Source organism: Melozone crissalis, unplaced genomic scaffold (assembly GCF_028551555.1).
Source record: "Melozone crissalis strain CALT ecotype California unplaced genomic scaffold, PUWL_Pcris_2 ptg000018l_1, whole genome shotgun sequence".
Classification (NCBI taxonomy): Eukaryota; Metazoa; Chordata; class Aves; order Passeriformes; family Passerellidae; genus Melozone; species Melozone crissalis.
The window spans coordinates 28,977,841-28,995,806 of NW_026535796.1; the positions used below are offsets into that span (position 1 = coordinate 28,977,841).

Here is a 17,966-nt window from a genome sequence, read left to right on the forward strand (position 1 = left end):
GAATGACCAATGCCAAGTCCCCAATCTTATATTTTGCAACTTTTTGCCTCTCCCATACATCAACATATGTAGAAATGAAAGCAATATAAATGGTAAGAGTAGTAGAAAATTTCAAATTTTGTCTAGCTTTTTATCCTCTGCCAGTGGAAGCCATGCAAGAACATTGTTCAGGGAGGATCAGTCTATTCTGCCTCACATGACCATGAAAGCACCAAGACAGTTAAAGGAAAATTTTGAATGGTGCTTTGCTTTAGTCTTTAACATTAATATTGAAAACCACGAACACCAAAGGTTACTGAAAAAGTACTTATAAATTTAAAGAATTAAAATGGAAACTATCCTTAGTAAGAAAACTCAGGTTCTATGTCAACATTTCTCTAAAAGTTTCAAAAATACTATGAAAGTCTTTTCAAAATGAGGCCTTCTCTTCCAGAACAAGCAAAACAAGCCTGAAACACCTGTGAGAGATGCTTTGCCAGAGTCAGAAATCACATTTGAACTTTAGATGGGGAATTCTGTTTCAAGTCTGAAATCCCTCACACACTTGAGTGAGCTCTAAGTGAGTGAAATGAAATCTTCTGCTTCTATGTGTATCAAGCAGGGTCATCTCTTATCTTTACCAGCCACAGCTCACTCTTTGAAATTCATCAAGCTTCAATTAACTGACATTCCATTAAATGCCCAGGATTTTCAAAGTATTCCCCAATCAGACCACATTAGGCTAACCTGGTGTGCTCAAATATGCTCTTCTGGAATATATTTCCACATACTGCACCACTCCAGTCCATATTAGTTAAGAGTGACAAATAAAAGTACCCAAAAACAAACCATAGCTCCTGCAGTCAGTTAATTAAGCATCTCAACTAGCAGTGAAAGATGTGTGACATTTTGACCTTTGCTATCAAACTTCCCTTCCTTTTTCCTTCAGCATTAATAAAATATGTTTTTAAAAAAATTAATAACAACAGAGAGAGGTTTAGTGTTTTGTACTCCATTTTATATGCTCCTAACTCCAGCCAGCTGACTGCTGTTTTGTGAGTGGGCAGCTGACAGTTCCCTAGCAACAGACTAATTGATTGCAGCTTTAAATCCACCTCCTTGCACTCATTTCTCCTATTCCTCACTTATGAGTGTATACACACACATCTGCCAGGTAAAAGATAGCACATAGAACTCTAAAGAACAAAGGGAGAAGCATCTGATAGCAATTTATTCCAGAAGTGTTTTAAATTTCAGAAAAAATGTGCTGTAATGTCAGGATTCAAAATTAATTAAAAATTATTTCAGCATACCTTCAGTCATGTTCTTTTCATGCTATTCTTTAATACAGAGATCAATAAACCTTTTCATTCTCTTTCATAGCAATGAACACTGATTAATTCAGTGATTTTATATATAAAATTTTACCCATATATAAAATTTTACCTATCTTGTAATGTCAGAAGCTATAATAGGAAAAAGAAATTTAGAGATAGAAGGCTGAATGTCAAAGTAGGTCCAAAAGCTAATATTCAGTCATATAACAATAAGGTCTGTCCTAATAAATTATTATTAAGAAAGCATAGGGAATTTTTGCTCCATATGTTTTAGAGCTAGCTATCTTTTATATGTATTATCAAAGGGAAATATTTTCAGTTCCAAAATTGTAAATAGGTGTGAAAATGGTCTCAGGTAAGTTTCCAAGCCCTAAATCAAGTGATTCTGGCCCAAAAGCCCTGCTGAACTCAATTTCATAAACTTCCTAGCTGCTGCAGCTTCTGACCTAAATGTTTGAAACCTCAGGCAGAAACAAGCATCAGGTTGCTGTTTCAAGTAAATTGTGAGATCTTAGGGTCTTATTAAAGAAGGAGAGTGTAAATTGGGAGCAAGAAGGAATGAGTCCAGGACTGGTAGGGAGGCAAAAAGCTCTAAGGAAAGCTTGTGGATTGCTTCTCTTACGCTGGAAGCATTGACTCTGCAACTTCTCTGGGAAATTTTGGTTCCTCCCTTCAAATGGAGGGAATTTTCATGTTATTAATCTCCAGTGGGCAAGTTCAATACATGGCATTGTCTCAACACAGGAATTATTAATCTGAATACAGGGCTCTCCCCCTTTTTAGTAGTAGAGATGGGTTTTTTTCTCTTGTTAACACTGGAAACATGCAAACCCACATCTTCCACAAGAATGCCAGAGCCACCAAGGTATCCTAGTTTGGGTAGAATTATGGCCTTTTTCTTACTGTTTGAAGTGGTTCAAAGCTTTTTAGTCTGCAGCAAAGCTCAACAATTTCCCAGGCCTGCAAAAACCTGTATGACTTTCTGCTTAAAGAGTTCTGTAAAGCTGATCAGAATTGGGAGAGGTGAATTCTGTTTTCTTCCAGTTACTTCAATATTTAAATGAAAAATTTTTCATGTAAAATGTATAAACAGGCCTGGGAACATGGAAATCAGCTCCCTGCACTTATATCCATAGCTACTAGACTCCAAGTCAGGTACTGCATACTAAATGTCTGCTTTCCTTATCATCCGCATCACCAGAGACTCTATTTCTTTCTGTACCACTATATCTGTAGAAAACTTAGAATTCTTGAATCTGCAAGGAGGAATCTATTTTGAAATTTTGGCTTAGGGTAATCTAACATTTCAGTCCCCATTAGATCTGTCCTTAAAATATTAAATTCTGAGACAGACTGAACTGGAAGAAATTTGCAGCTTCGTAAATTTAATTTGTAAGATACATAGCCATAGTTTTAACTAACTGCAGAACTGCTTACCTAGGGCATTTATTCTGAAAGTTTAGCCTACACATGTGAAAAATACTTAACGTTTTCCACGCGTAAAAAACATTAACGTAACAGTTTGAAAGAGCTAAGCATCTGAAGATAATGCACTAATGTTTCTATTCTAATTTAAAGCACCTAATTTAAATCTGTCCCCTACTTGCAACATCCTACCCCTTTCTTTCCCTGGTATTATTTACTAAATAGATAATAAATTTTTAAATTTTTTAATGTTATTCACTGGATGTGACACAAAAGTGACTTGGATACTCATTCTCTTGATATTTTTAAGAAAAGGTATTTCCACTGGGAAGCTGCTAGCATGCTCTTGCAAATAAACCTTGGCAACATGAATCATAACATTTTCAAACATTTATTTTAGCATCTTGGCAGAGAAGAGATTCCTACAATCACATTGTAGCAAACAAATACAATAGCATGGATTAGAGATGTATGAAAATAGCAGATAAATGGTTAAGAATGTATTTGATATACACTGCAAGTGTCTAATTTAAACATAAATTTAGGCATTATAGGAGTTATTAGAAAGGAACCTATACATGTTGCCTACCTTAATTTAAAAATATAGAAGATACATATAAAGGAGAAAATTTTCATACTTCCTATTTTACCCAGGAACATAGAATGTTTATCTCTCGAATGGTCCTTATCATAAAAGAAATTAATTTGGCTCTAAGATCAATGTGGCACACAAATCAGTTCATTTTTATCACTCTCCATTATGTAAATTGAAAATGAAGAAAAATCATATTGAAGATACAGAGAGGCTTCCTGACTATTAGAGGTAGGATTTTAGAATATTATGCCTTCTGCATCTTTTTCCCCAAAATTTGAGTCTTAAGTGAAATATTTATATAATATATTTTGACATTTGGAAATTTGTGGTATACTTTCCAAAAAGCTAGCTTGGCCTTGCATGGAAATTTTGAGCAGAATTTTTATAGGCAATATTTCATATATGGAAAAAGGATATCCATTATTTTCTGTGAGCATGTACTACCTGTGATAATTACTTTTTCCAAAAATTACCTCTCAGGTGCCAAGCTTATTAACTTCTACTGCTTTACAAGTATCATATTTGTCACATGCAGCAAAGAGGAATTTGTGCCTTCATTCCACCACCACCACCCACCCCTGCTCCCTTAAAAGAATCCCTCCTCCTAGGTAAGTACTATAATCACTGTGCTATTATTCCAGTCATGAACAATTACATATTCTGCCTCCCTAGTCCAATAAATTTTGTAAGTGTTTTATGCAAAGCAGACAGTCACCAACTGAAGAAGTAAAGCATGACACACATAGAGATAGCCTCATTGGACAAAGTTTTAGAGAATTACTCTGTACATTTTATAGCAGAAATTGTTAATTCTTACTGATTTGAAATGCTTGTAAGCCAGCCATGTAGCTCTTTCAATAATTTTAAACCAAGATGCTCTGGGAATTTTCACTCATGAAATGATATTTGCCTGATTATTGTCATCTTCTGTTTCCATTTCTGTTAGAACTTTAAGCCAAATAGTCCATCTGGCATTTTCTCTCACTTGTCATTTTTTAAGTTATAAAAATACAGTATATTTTAAAATTCTAGATCATCAGTTTTATTTTCTCACATAAGTACTGAACATAAGAACTCAAATACTTTTACAGAATATTTTATGAAAAAAACCTCCTCTACTACATCTGAGATCTGCATCTGGACTCTGTTTCAGTATCTAACTGAGTGCCTGCTGACAATAATGATCAGGGAGGAGAAGTGCACTGGGCTTGGACATAAATGGTTTCACAAAATCGCCTCTTGAAATATCCAAATTGTACAGAGGATTTACCTACACATCTTCCATGGGAATCAGCCTGTGTATTGTGTGTAAGAGAGAAAGAGGCTTAACTTTTACTTCATGTGATCTTCAGCATGCATTCTTCCTACTTCAAAAAAAAAAATAATAATAATTGCAGAATGTATTCAACAGACTGGTGAGCACCTCCATGAGCACAATCAACATGAGCTGAGAGGGTCTCACTTTACTTCATGAATAGACTTACATTACATCTTGTGAAATTACTGAGCAGCTGTTAGAGAGAAAAGAAAACATGATCAGTATTCTTTTGTAGGGACTTACTGAGGCCCAATCATCAAAAATACATGGTAAATAGAAATGGAGTCTCGAATAGGTGATAAGCAATCAACTACAAACAAAAGTGAGACACTGTGACCTTACATTCAGCTTGAGTAGTAAATTAACATATCTCTGCAGTGTACTAGGAAATTAAGAGGACAATGAGGACAAAATAGATGAAAAGCAGCCATAGGCTACATAAATCCAAAATACCTAACGCAGTCTAATTATAGTATATTTTAAATCCCACATCCCAAATCTTGGCCATCTGATCTTTTCATCAGCAACCAGCATAGTTAAGTTTACAGGTTTAACCTAAATGATTAAACAAGGCATATGACATGGTCTAGTCATGAAACAGAGTTACCTGAAGACAGACAATTCTGAAAATGGGCTCAATTAACTCAATTTTAACCCTTCTATTACATACAGTGCCAACCTCTCAACATCTCTTCTGCCCTGCCCATCCCTCCTGAAGAGCCTGCAGCCATCTGGCAGGGCATTCCAGCCACAGGACTCATCCCACCAGCTCTCACTTACACCAACGATGTCGAATCTCTGGGAGTGGGCCAAAGGTTCCAGCTCCTCTTGTTTGTTCCTCACACTGAGGCCATTATTGTAGAAGCATTTCAGGTGTGGTACTTTGTAGCCAACACCTGGTGAAGCAAATTAAGGGATCCCATTAGGGCTCATTTCCTCCAGTTTTGGCTCACCATCTCATTGTCCACCACTGGAGAGCCTGGTTTTGTCCCTTACCCCCTTCCACTCTTTGGCAATACAATATAAAATTATAATTAATTACCCAAATGCATTATGCATTTCCAGTCATAGATAATTGCAAATTTCCACAAAGAAATTTAATATAAAGGGAGAAAAAAATAAGTGGGTATTTCCCTTGATTTCTATATGTTCTAGACTGGTCCATAGATGCACTGACTGATCAGTGCTGCAGATTATGCAGGTGTAAAGGGTGTCTGAGAGGCTTAGGAAGTTTCACACTCGTGGCCCTTATCCTGCATCACATATTCTTACAAATTTGTCAGTGGAACTAGTGAGACCACTAACTCTTGTCATAAAGAAAAGAATCAGCAAGAAATCACCTAATTTGCAGCTTATTAGGGAAGTTTTATAAATCTATTTAGATAATTTAGAGACTTCATGCTGTGCATATTAAACCAAGGTAAAAAGTGAGTAGGAGGTCAATAAAGGTAATGGAAAGGAAATTCTTCCACAATGATAAGAGCCTGTCAGTCTTTAATTACCAGCACAGTCTAATGAAGACCGCTCCATTTACATAATGGACCTACACAGTTCATACAAGTGAACTTGTGTCATGCTACTATTTTTCACCTGTAATGACATGCATCTATGTCTCTTTTGTTTGTTCATATAGTTATTTTTTTCATGTTTTTTTAAGAATAAGGAACAAATGCACAACAGACTTGATGCTTTTTCTCAGGATACAGGTCCCTTATTTAATGTGTATGCCTTACGTAATGTGTATTTATCGAACAGACAACATTTGTTTGCAGTTGTAGAGTGCAAAGTAAGAAAAGCCACAAAATCCCAGAATATTCTGAGTTGGAAGGGACCCACAAAGATAATCAAGTAATCTATGAACAAATTACAAAAATTATGCTGATGTCGAGCATAGGAGTATTACTGGCACTTGCTTCCATTCTCATGTCATGCTGTAATAATATTATTTAATACCTTTAATAATAGTATCCTTTTAGTGATAATGGTCAACAGATAGAAATAAGACAAAATTTACAGAGGCATGAAGTTTCCTCTAAGAAACTTGTTGAGAAAAAAAATCAAATCAGCTCTTCAGCATGCCAGCTCTTCTCCTGGTCTTCTTAAAACATACCACATTTCAAGCATATTGCTTCAGCATCTCATTCACTGTTGGAGTGAGCAAGCAGCCTCTTTCTTCCAGGGTCTAGAATAATAAAATCTCAAAGTGAGAACTGAATATCTAAATTTCTTTATTTCTTTAGTGAGCCACTACACAAAAGTACAAAATTAGAGAGGAGCAGAACTTCAATAATATTTCCTCTGCTTTAACTTTGTTGACTCTCAATTTGTTTGTGCTTCACTGCTTCAATGAAGGGCAAACAGAAGTACCACTACATGCATGCGCACATGCATGTGTGCACACCTACAGACATTTTCACCATTGATTTCGAAAATGTACGTTGCTCTCAGGATAAATCATAAGCAGGGTGTGCCTCGCCATCTCCATTTAGGGGGTATCATGAAAGAGCTTTTAGGATGATGAACTGAAAATAGGGTTCATTCTTTTAGATGCATTACCTTCCACAACAGTACCTAATGAAAAAATTGTTTGAGTGGATGGAAGTCAAATTGTAAGGATAAGAGGTCTTTTTATGTGTATAGCTGGGAAAGAAATACTCCATTATGGATTTTTAATCACTCTGTGATCATATGACTGCAATACATCCCTGGAATTGTATTCTAGGGATGCATTACAGTTTAAATGTTCCATCCAAAATGCTGTGCAAATGGCTTTTTCTTTTCTCTCAGTATTAAATTCCTCTTTGTCTGATTGGAAATAAATAGACAGCATAGAACTCTCAATAACTGATTTGATTTCTAAGATTTTTATGATATAAGCTACAAAAAATTATTCCTTGTAACAGAAAGCACATCATATACTTCCTGTGAAGCTGTTAAAAAATGCAAATGCACCATTACTTCAGCCACATCCTCTTTGCAAATCAAACACTGGACCTGATAGTTTGTAAGTTACTTCAGAGTTACAAAAATTACAGTTATATCAAGAGCTGCCCAAAACTTTTGAACTTGAAGTTATAGTAACCAAAAAAATACAGATTTTTATTAAAAATGCAATTTTTTATGAAATGTTATTTTGTTCAGAAAGAAAATCTAGTGTTATAAATTAAAATTTAAAAGTTTCATTCCAATATTTACATAATGACTTACTTTGATGTTGTTCAGACAAGCACATAAAAGTGTGCCTGCTGTGTTCAATTCCATCTCAAATATGCAATACATTAAAAAGATGCAGTCTGCTGTTGTGAATGCAGTCCTTGGTTTGACCTGGAGTTCCCTCCAAAACATCAGCATCACTGTCAATAATACCAAATTTGTCTTTCGATCATATAAAAGCATGCTGCTGGAAGTTTCTTTCTGAGATTTTTGGAAGGCTATAGCCATCTGAACTGCCACTTCCCCTGTTGGAAAAGGAGCAGTTTGTTTGTTGCATGGCCTCTTTTCCCAAACTGTGTGTTGCTGAAATATTCTCAGTCGGTGCAAGAATAAAAGACCATTCCGTGAACTTCAGCAATTAAGTCTTTGCTATCGTATCTGAGGTAGAAATCTCAGCAGAATCATTACTGGGAACGTAAATAGCAACAAAATAAACAGATGAAACAGAGTTTCCAGACTAACTATTCTTTAAATTAGTTTCAAAACTAAATTATAGCCTTTAATTTATCATTTTCTTCACTCATAATTTTTTCCTCAAGTGTACTTGCTTGGCCAACTGTCAAATAATTTACATGCATCCAGTGTATCTGAGAAGGAATATTTTAATGATGTTTTTCATCTGGAGGAGCAGACATTTATTGCTATGAACCAGTATTTTCTGTTTGGCTATTAAGAGCTAAAACTAATTCTATGTGCACACCTCACATTGCAGTTTTACCCCAAGGAAACATGGTGATATAGAAGAATAAAACTGTGACATCCAAAGTGTGCAAATCAATCAAACAAGTTCAAAGTATCTTCAGAAAGTCAAAAAAAAAAAAAGGAAAGACCAATGAAAGATTAATGAACAATTATATTTGCTATTTTAGTCCTATTAGTAACACTTCCATTAAGAAAGGAATTTGGGGTTGGATTGCTGGGTATTTTTTCCATCTCCCTTTCCTAAGGGAAAATATGCATGTTTTGAAAAAATAATTCACACTTGAAAATTTTCTATTAAAAACCACATGTAAAATAAAAACATGTTCTTTTACAATTTCCAAGTAACACTCAGAACATTTTAAGAAACCTAGAAAATTTCTGAAAAAAATTTAATCACAAATCTATTTTTCTGGCAACAAGTTTTCCCAATGGATGTAAGTTATAATTTAGCTATTTTTACTTCTAAGAATGATTTTTTTGAGTACAACAAGGGCAATAACAAAAATGGCATCTGTTTATAAATCCTGCAAAAAAACCTTATAGTACTTGGAACTACAAACTCTGAATATAAACACATTGAAATTAGCAATTTGATTGAAGCCTTTTATTTTTCAAAATGCAACTATTGGAAAACAGTAGTAGTTTTCTAACCACCAGCATGAAAATTTCATGTTGCCTATTAATTTTACAGAATTCTGAACATACATAATCCTTCCTATTGCTACTTTTTAAAGTAATTGTGTTAAGATTCCGTCTTGCTTTTCACTTAATTGTCAGTTTTAAGATGTGGATTACTCAATCCACATTAGCTTGTTTCAAGTAGCTCTTCTCTTGGTTACTTTAAAGCTGGAGTCACTTCTTTTCCATCCTCATTTAAAACATTTTCTCATCACATCAGCACATTCTCTAAATGTATCTTTAGATATGTCAACTCAGGGCAGTGACAGACATTTCCACAACTGTTTAATGAGAGTAGATACAAGGCTTGTCTACATATGAAAGTGAGAAGATTAAGCTACTTTGAAGTAAGGCAACAACTTCTTCATGCGTGCCTCCAGACTTCAGCACAATTTAGTTTTTATATTTTGACTTCATACCTTGACACTCTTCATGCAGTCCTGATCTCAAGCAAGAATAACCATAAAATGTTAAACTATTACTCTGGGAACAGTGGCACTTTACAAAGCCCTTTTCCGAAGGACTTCATGTCTCAGTGGTGCTCCTGTGTGGAATTTTTGATACCAGATTCATTTACCCATTACTTTCATATCCTCATGAGAATGTTACAAAGCACCTCTTTCTATTTAGACACTTATTCTCCCAAAACATATAGAAAAGCACTGTCTTTTCAGATACTTGATCTATTTGTCTGAAACTGTGCATGAGGCTGAAATTAAAGGTAAGGTGTAAACACAAGCCTATACATACATATATATGTACATATAAACACAACCTCCTAGATTACTCTCTTAGCAAAGCAGATTGAAAATTGAAGAAACATCTCAGAACTGTATAATACAAGAAGTAACAAAAGGCTCCTTTCTTTTGTCTTCTGGACTTATTGTACAGCCAGACTTCTAATTAGTTTACATCTCTGTAAAACCAACAAAATAATTTCTTCATCCAAATCTTGGTATGTCCCAAATGCTTAGTAATTGAACTTTTCAGAGCACGGTTTATTTTTCACAAAAAAAATCATAGTTTGCATCCCAACAATTTCAACAACAGTAATGTTTAATATATATAAGAACACTTTGCATATTATAATCCCCTAAAATAAAACTAAAAAACCTGAAAATTTCTATTATAGAAGAATTTAACTAAAACAAACAAAAGCAAGCAAACAAACAAACAACCTCCACAAGCAAACAAGGAAAATAACACCTGGTGTGGGAATAATACATGCACAGAACTGGATCTTGAACAATTATTTATATTTAGAGCTTCATAAATCATTGATGTATGGGACAGCATTTAATTCTGTGCCTTCCCAGCCTCCAAATGGGAAGAAATAATAGAGATGGCATGGATTTTAGCTGAAATTAGCTATGCATCTGTTTCTATGCACTGTAAAAGTCTATCATATCTAGAAATGATCAGAAGCAGGATGCAGCAGAAAGACTTTTCCTATTTTTGTGCTGTGTAGATTGGGTTTTTAGGTTACTTGGAGGAAGTTTTCTGTCAGACCATACCCAGGCAAGATCCAAGAACAGAATTTAGCCAGTAAGAAGAGAAAAAACTTTTAGAAATGTAGGATTTAAGGATCACTGCTAAATGGAAAGGTGAGTTTATTATTATGTTCCAAAGCCTCATCAGTTTCATGTGTGGGGGCAGTAGCCATCATCAACACTAGAAGCCATAGCTCTTGGATGAAAGAAGGAGGTAACCAACTATATCAAACTGAGACCCTTACTTTTTATAGAATGGTTGGAATTGGGTAACTTGGGGACAAGAAAGGTTGATAATGTTCTTGCAGAACTTATTCATACTTACAGGAGGGCAGTGTCCTAGAGAGCAAGCACTTCCCAGTGATGGAGAGTGTGTGTTTTATGTGCTGACTCACAAACATGGACTAGGTTAGAGCGAGGTTACAAATTTTTGATTCAGCAGTGATTGAAGATCTGAAGCTAAAACACTGATAGAAGCAAATTTCTGTTGATGGATTGTTTCTAGGATGGGTAATACAGCACTTTGAAAGGATTGAAGTTTTCTTTTTTTCTGCAAGTTCTAAATAGAGGAAAAAAATGCATTATATATCTTGACAACAGTAAAGGCTGTATCTAAATGGCAAGATATTTTCAGTCTGCCCTGCTTCCTGTATTGCTATGTCCCCCACCTTAAAATCAGAGGTTTATTGGTATAGAGCATCAAATTGAGACATAGAGTAGACATAGAGTATCAAATTTAGACATTTCATCCCACTTCTCAGCAAATTCTTTCAAAGCAACTTCATACCAACACTAATAAAAGTCTTTTAAATACAAACCATCAAAATGCAGGCTTTGCTGCAATACAAGCATTTGAAATTGCCTGAAACAGTATACCTTTGTTGTTTTATTTTCCAGACAGCAAAAATTTAGATGTGCCAAAAGGCTACTGTTTAAAAGCCACTAATGGGTATATTGTCCCCACAGTTAAGTACAAATAATTTTGATAAAAACAGCCTGTATTTTTAATTATCCCCTTTCTATGGATATATTACTCTAGTTAAAAAAATATGGTTAATAGTGGAAATTAAATGTTCCGTTACTTATACAGTAATAGAGCCTACTTTTGTTGCCCTTTGTGGGCTTTGATCATTAAAGTAATGACCACAATTAATTTTGCCTGGAAGGGAAATATTTTTCTCCATGCTGTGCTGCAAGTGCAACTTTTAGAGTGTCTCTGGGTACAACTTGTATATTTGATAAAGTTAGCCAGAGAGGGCATGCTCTTAGCTCTATGGTTTTCTCTGTGTCAAATGTTATTGGCATGAAGGCTATCAAAAATTTTTGAAGAATTATTAATTCCTAAAGAATTAAATAACAACAGTATAGGAGATTACCTTGAACTCCTTGCCCTCTCCTCACAGTATCCCCTGATACTCCATGTCAATCAAGTTCTGAGCTGGGTTAGTGGTGCCATATATTGCCAACTCTAAAAAAGAAGTTCAAGGCAAACTGCTGTTTTGATTCTCTCAGCAGGGAGCAACACTTTTAATAGGCGCGTACATCTGCTGCACATGGAATGAAAATATCCTTGGCTAGCTGCACTCACGCCCATCTGTCGGGATGGCGCGCTGCCTGCTGACAGGTCGGTCACATCGCTGCCACATGGCACAAGTGCCAGCAGAGGGACAACTTATTTGGCCAGCCTGCTTGTCAGTGAAAGTGAACAGAGCTTCTGCAGGACATCATTACAAATGCTAGCAGTGCCACTTTGATAACAACTGTTCCAACTTGGTGTCCTCTTGATATGTTTTCATATTGTAGCACCTAGCCCTCAGATATTTCCACAAGCGTCTGTCACACATGGAGCAGTCAGTCCCTCTGTGAAGATTAGCCTAATTGAAGTATACTATGATACATTTGCACTCTCCTTTTAGCACAAAATACTTGGAAAAACATTAAATACTTTTTATGGTAATTCTATACCATCAACCTGTACCTAGTGGTGTAGAAAGTAAGTTGAACCTTCCACTCTGAACTTATTTATTGCCTTCTGACTCTGAGAAGCTCTCCCTCTTGACATTTACCAAATTACACTTTCCTTTTCTGAATAGCAGAAGCAGCTATTTTGCTGTATTTCCCAAAATAGCAACATTCCTCTTTGATCTCTTATTATTGAGAAATGCTGACTTTCTTCTGAGCATAAACACAGATGATCTTATTGTGTATTTCATTTGAATCAGTAGTTAGATGAATAAAAAGACCCTTTACTAACAAACTTGCAGATTCTGTTATGGCATCACTTTCAAGTAAAGTAGATGCAACATTCAAATTTCCCTTTTACAGGAAAGGAAATTATTTATGGAATAGATTAATTTTGTTTATAATTTTTTTACAATTTTTTTTTTGTCTATGTTCTTTCTGATACTTATCCAAAAAATTCTAGAGTGGGTGAGCAAGCATACAGCTCCAACTAAAGATGAGGTATACATTATTAAAAGTTGAAAATGGCAAAAATTAATTATTTACATAGACAGGAATCTTTTTATTGAGTTTTGGTATAAAGTAATGTGCACAAGGCCAAAATCATCATTTAAACTTGAAAAATATATTGCTTAAAACAAACTCACAGAATTTCTCAGGACGATTATGTCATTATTCATCATGATACGCATAAGGAAATATATCCAGAAATAATACTGCACTGCCCATTGGACTAAGATACAAGTAAGTACGTGTAATATTTTTATCAGTATAAGGTGCATTTTTATTTTACTTCTCTATCAATGTGGTTTGGTTTATGGGCCCTCATCTGTTTTAAAAACATAATTAAAGGACAACATACATTCAGCGCCAGCAAGCATATATCTGCATTATTAATTAGAAACCTAAATATACAAATAAGTGATCTCATTGGATTACATACAGTGCAGAGGGAAGTAGATGAACAGATCAAATAGGGTAAACGATTCTTGAATTTAGAGGAAAACAGGAGAATAAAAAGTAGCCTATATGGAGCTTTGTGACGACAGAAGCTGAGGGGTAGAGCACAAGGACTGGCTTCCTCACCCATGTGACTGCTGAGTGGCTCATAGTGCTGTGTTGTAGGCACACAGTTTGTGGTAATTGAGGCTGAGTCTCATCCCCAATGGGCACAGCTGAGAGCAGCAGGTGAGCAGCACTGACAGCAGTGAGCCATGGAGTGCCCAGGGGCACTGCCCAACCACCAAAGGGAACAGAGGGCGCACAGTGCAATGCATCAGCATCAGGGGTATAAAAGGCTGGGCTGAAGAACAAGAAGGGCAGATGCTTGCAGCCTTCTGAAGTGATTTGATATTTTTCTGTATGGGCAGATACCTGAGGCCTTCTGGTGAGGTATGGTGTTACTGTGCATGGGCAAATGCTTAAAGCCTTCTCAAATTGCATAGTGATGCTCTGTGTTGTGGCCATCTGTGACACTGTGTTATGTACTCTGGTGGAGCTGTGAAGCATCTCTATGGAGGTTAGTCCATGGATGGTGTCCTCTCTGTCAAGGGAGCAGGATTGCTGCTCATCTAAGACCCTCCCTGGATTGCCGTGCCCAGCTCTGAAGCTCCCAGTGCCAAGAGAAACCTGGATCTGTTAGAACAGTTCCAGAGAAGGGCCACAAAAATTATTAGAGATCTGGAACACCTCTCCTAGGAAAAAAAAAAAAAAGGCTGAACCTAAGAGACCTGTCCCAACCTGTCTCTGCCTGGGGAGCAGAGGACCACAGGCACACCAGTATACAAAGGCAGTTTATGAGGAAGATGGAGAGAGACTCTGTGCCAAGTCTTGCAGTGACAGAACAAAGGGCAATGGTTTTAAACTGAAAGCAGGTAGATTTATGTTAGATACAAGAAAGAATTTTTTTACAATAAGAGTGTTGAGACACTGGGATGAGTTGCCCAGAGAATTTTCTCAATTATTTACCTCTTTAAACACACATATTTGTGCTGTTTGTATCTGCTGTATTTCTGCTGAATATGAACAATCACTTGCAAAACTATTTGTACTGAACAAGAATAGTGTGAGTATTGTGGTAAATGTTCAGAAAATAATTTAATACCTAAGACCCCCATCTTGATAATGAAATGTTTTATATACAATAAGAAGTGAAGTGCAACAATATGCAAGCAAACTACATAATGCAAACTCAATGATATTTAGCTTACAATGTACAAACCTTCAGTAAACTGAAGTTTTCTCACTGAAGATTTTTTGATAGAAGTTATATCTTGATTGAACATTTGTTTGGGTTTTGTTTTTCGTAATAATTGTTTTCTTCCTGTTTAAAAATCAATAGAAATTAAAGCATATAAACCAGTTTCTCAAGAAAGAAATTGAAAGTTGAATCACATTTCAGAACAGTATTATGTTAACAGTGCTAATATACTGTATTTTAGATATCTAAATAAACCTACCTGTTGGGTCAAGATCTGTTATCCAGGTTCCCAACAATGGATAAATTGCATCATGGTATATAGCACACCATATAAAAGACAAACTTAGCTATGGAGGGATGACTCCAACAGGGAAGTGGTAGTATAGTGGAACAGACAAAAAAAAGTTACCATGAAACCACAGCAACTTTTCAAGTACAATATTATTTTTATCAAGAAGGTTTTCTTGATTTCAGACAGCATTATATGATGAAAAAACTTGAACTTTTGTATAGAAACTGTACTTGAAAATTGGAATAGGGTATTTTTAGACACTTTTTTCACAGGGCTACCCTTATTTTAATTTCTCTAGTGACCACATATTTTTTTTATACTAATGAAATTTTTTACTAATATCATGGCCTATTTGTGAACACATTTACTTCTACCAGTAGATTGATAAGAAGCAATTAGGAACTTTTTCTAACTGCAGTAAATTTCAATATGGCAAGAAATGCACCTTCTCATATGCCTGTGATGAGTTAAATAGAAATTTAATCTAAAACACATGCTTAGAAGGATTTTATATTCTACTGTAAGAAGTGTTAACATTTGATTTTAAGGACTATTTCATTAATAGCAAATAGGTTTATAAGATGGCCCATGAAGACACTTTGAAGTTTTTCAGAGCAAATTACAGGCAAATGAAATACAAAGCTTTCCAATAATTAAAAATAAAATCAGCAAGAACACCACTGATGCTGGTGCATATGAAAATTTAGCAAAATATGTTTTCATAATGCTGAGGTGATAGAAATGTAATGGGAATGAATGAATTTTAAAACTGCTGTGTTGTTCTGTTTGTTTCATAGGAAATATATTTCTTTAGGCTTCTGTGTTAGGATAGAGGTAGTAATAACAGATTATAAACTACAGAAAGTTTGTGAGTACACTTGGATATCACAAGTAGATGCCTATAAGGCAGTACTGGGAAAAAAAGCTTGAAAATCAAGACAAAAGCAAATCATGCCAGATTTAGAAAATTAAAATGCTCCAATTATTCTTTATTAAAAGTTTCATTCTTTAGTGGTTTTTGCAGTGAAACTAACATAGTAATGCAGGTTTTCCAATTCACCTTTGTAATTTAATTCCATTAAAAGGCGAGAGAAATTTTGTTGCTAAGGGTCATAAACCACAAAGCCAAGATTTGGTGCAAGTACAGATAGATTAGAATGTTGTAGTTTTTAGGGTTTTTCACCTGAAACCATAAAGCAGAGATACGAATATGTTGTTATAAGGTGGCTGAAGCCCATATAATTTTTATTCTATCTCCATATATGTTTTAGAGTGAGGCTGTCAGTATTCACGCATAAAATGTGACCATTATGGAATATAACAAGATCCTCACCTATAAATTATTGTAGATAAGGTATTACAACTTTCCAAGGGGTTGTTTTACTCAGCAGTTTCACCTGTATGAGAAACAGTAAACTAAGGATAGTGTGTCTCTCTATACCATGTATTTCTTACCTGGAATGAAGAGTCTCCTCAAAGAATCAAAATCTCACATGGCAGTTTTGGAACAGGAAAAACTATATGTATTTAAACATGGGCTATGAATCAATAAGAAATGGAAAAGTAACACAGCAACTTTAGTACATTATTGTAGAAAATTGAAGTTCCTGAAAGTCAATGAATGGACATTTCTGTAAAAAACAAATACCAGAGCAAAATTATGTCAAAGTAAGGGTGTCACTTCCAGACATCGAGCCAAGATGAGCAGAAGAAAAAGAATTATTTAGCATTGTACCCATTGTCCTTTTATTTTATAGCAATACTCTGAAATTATATATTAGAATTGGATAAAAAGAGACAGTCAGTAAGAAGCTCTTACAATATCGTTGGATTTCACTTTTAAAAAAATTTGTCAATTTATTTTGCATAGAATATTTCCATTAAAAATAATTAACTAAAAAGCCTTGTTACAGTTGAAAACTCTTTTCATTCATCTTACTATGAAACATCTCAACAATTGTCTTATCCAGAGTTATTCTATGAATTAATCTTAAAAATTCATAATTTCTGTAGAAAACATGTAAAATGCATGTTGTGCCTGTAATTTCAACCATTTGTCACATACAATCCACAAATAAAATATTACACAAGAAGTAAAAACCCAAGACTAGCTCAGGTCATGAGGGCTTTCTTAATGAGATAACTATTACTAACCAGTATGACTAAAAGCAGTGTTATTTAGTCAAAGTCAGAATTAAAAATTAATTAAATTTTGTCTAATTGTGCTGGAAGAGAGTTCTTACTTGAACTCCCCAGATAATGTAAGCTCCCCACTGATCCATGGCAATGTCAGTCTGGCTGTGCAAGTTCACTACTCACCATCAGGGAGATTTCTTTCCTTCACAGGAGACCATTCCAGTCAGAGTTACCATTCTCACCTCCATTCCAGACAACTTTCTTCTACTTGCTGTCTGAGATGCATTTCCCTCATTAGCATGGCAGCCTACAGTGATTTCACTGAGTCATGCTCGCTTAGATCTATGCCAAATTACCTCTGAACATGCTTTTTGTAACATAAAATGAAAATAAAGACTGAGCTCAGAGAAGCATGAGCCAGCACTTTGGTGAAACTACAAATTAAAACCAATTTCTTCATTTTGTAAAGAAAACAGCAGTGATAAAAGGAGGTTTCAAGTGTAAACACTGAAAAAATTTCAGCTGTAGAATGAAACAACAGATTGAAAATGGACAGTGAAAATTGCTGATGTATATCAGAATTTACGGGAGGCAAGAGCTTTTTTCAGCCTGGATTAGAACTTCAGTCTAACTTCAGCA

The 17,966-nt window shown here is 35.2% G+C and overlaps 1 long non-coding RNA gene across 1 annotated transcript; it reads right to left on the minus strand.

Annotated features, from left to right (window-relative positions):
• Nucleotides 1-5,441: 5,441 nt before the first annotated feature.
• LOC128937020 (uncharacterized) lies at nucleotides 5,442-14,995 on the minus strand. The gene is made up of 3 exons (XR_008483020.1): nucleotides 14,910-14,995; nucleotides 6,765-6,836; nucleotides 5,442-5,550 (listed from the first exon to the last, which is right to left on the minus strand). It is a non-coding gene; the product is annotated as an uncharacterized LOC128937020 (long non-coding RNA).
• Between the last annotated feature and the right edge of the window lie 2,971 nt (nucleotides 14,996-17,966).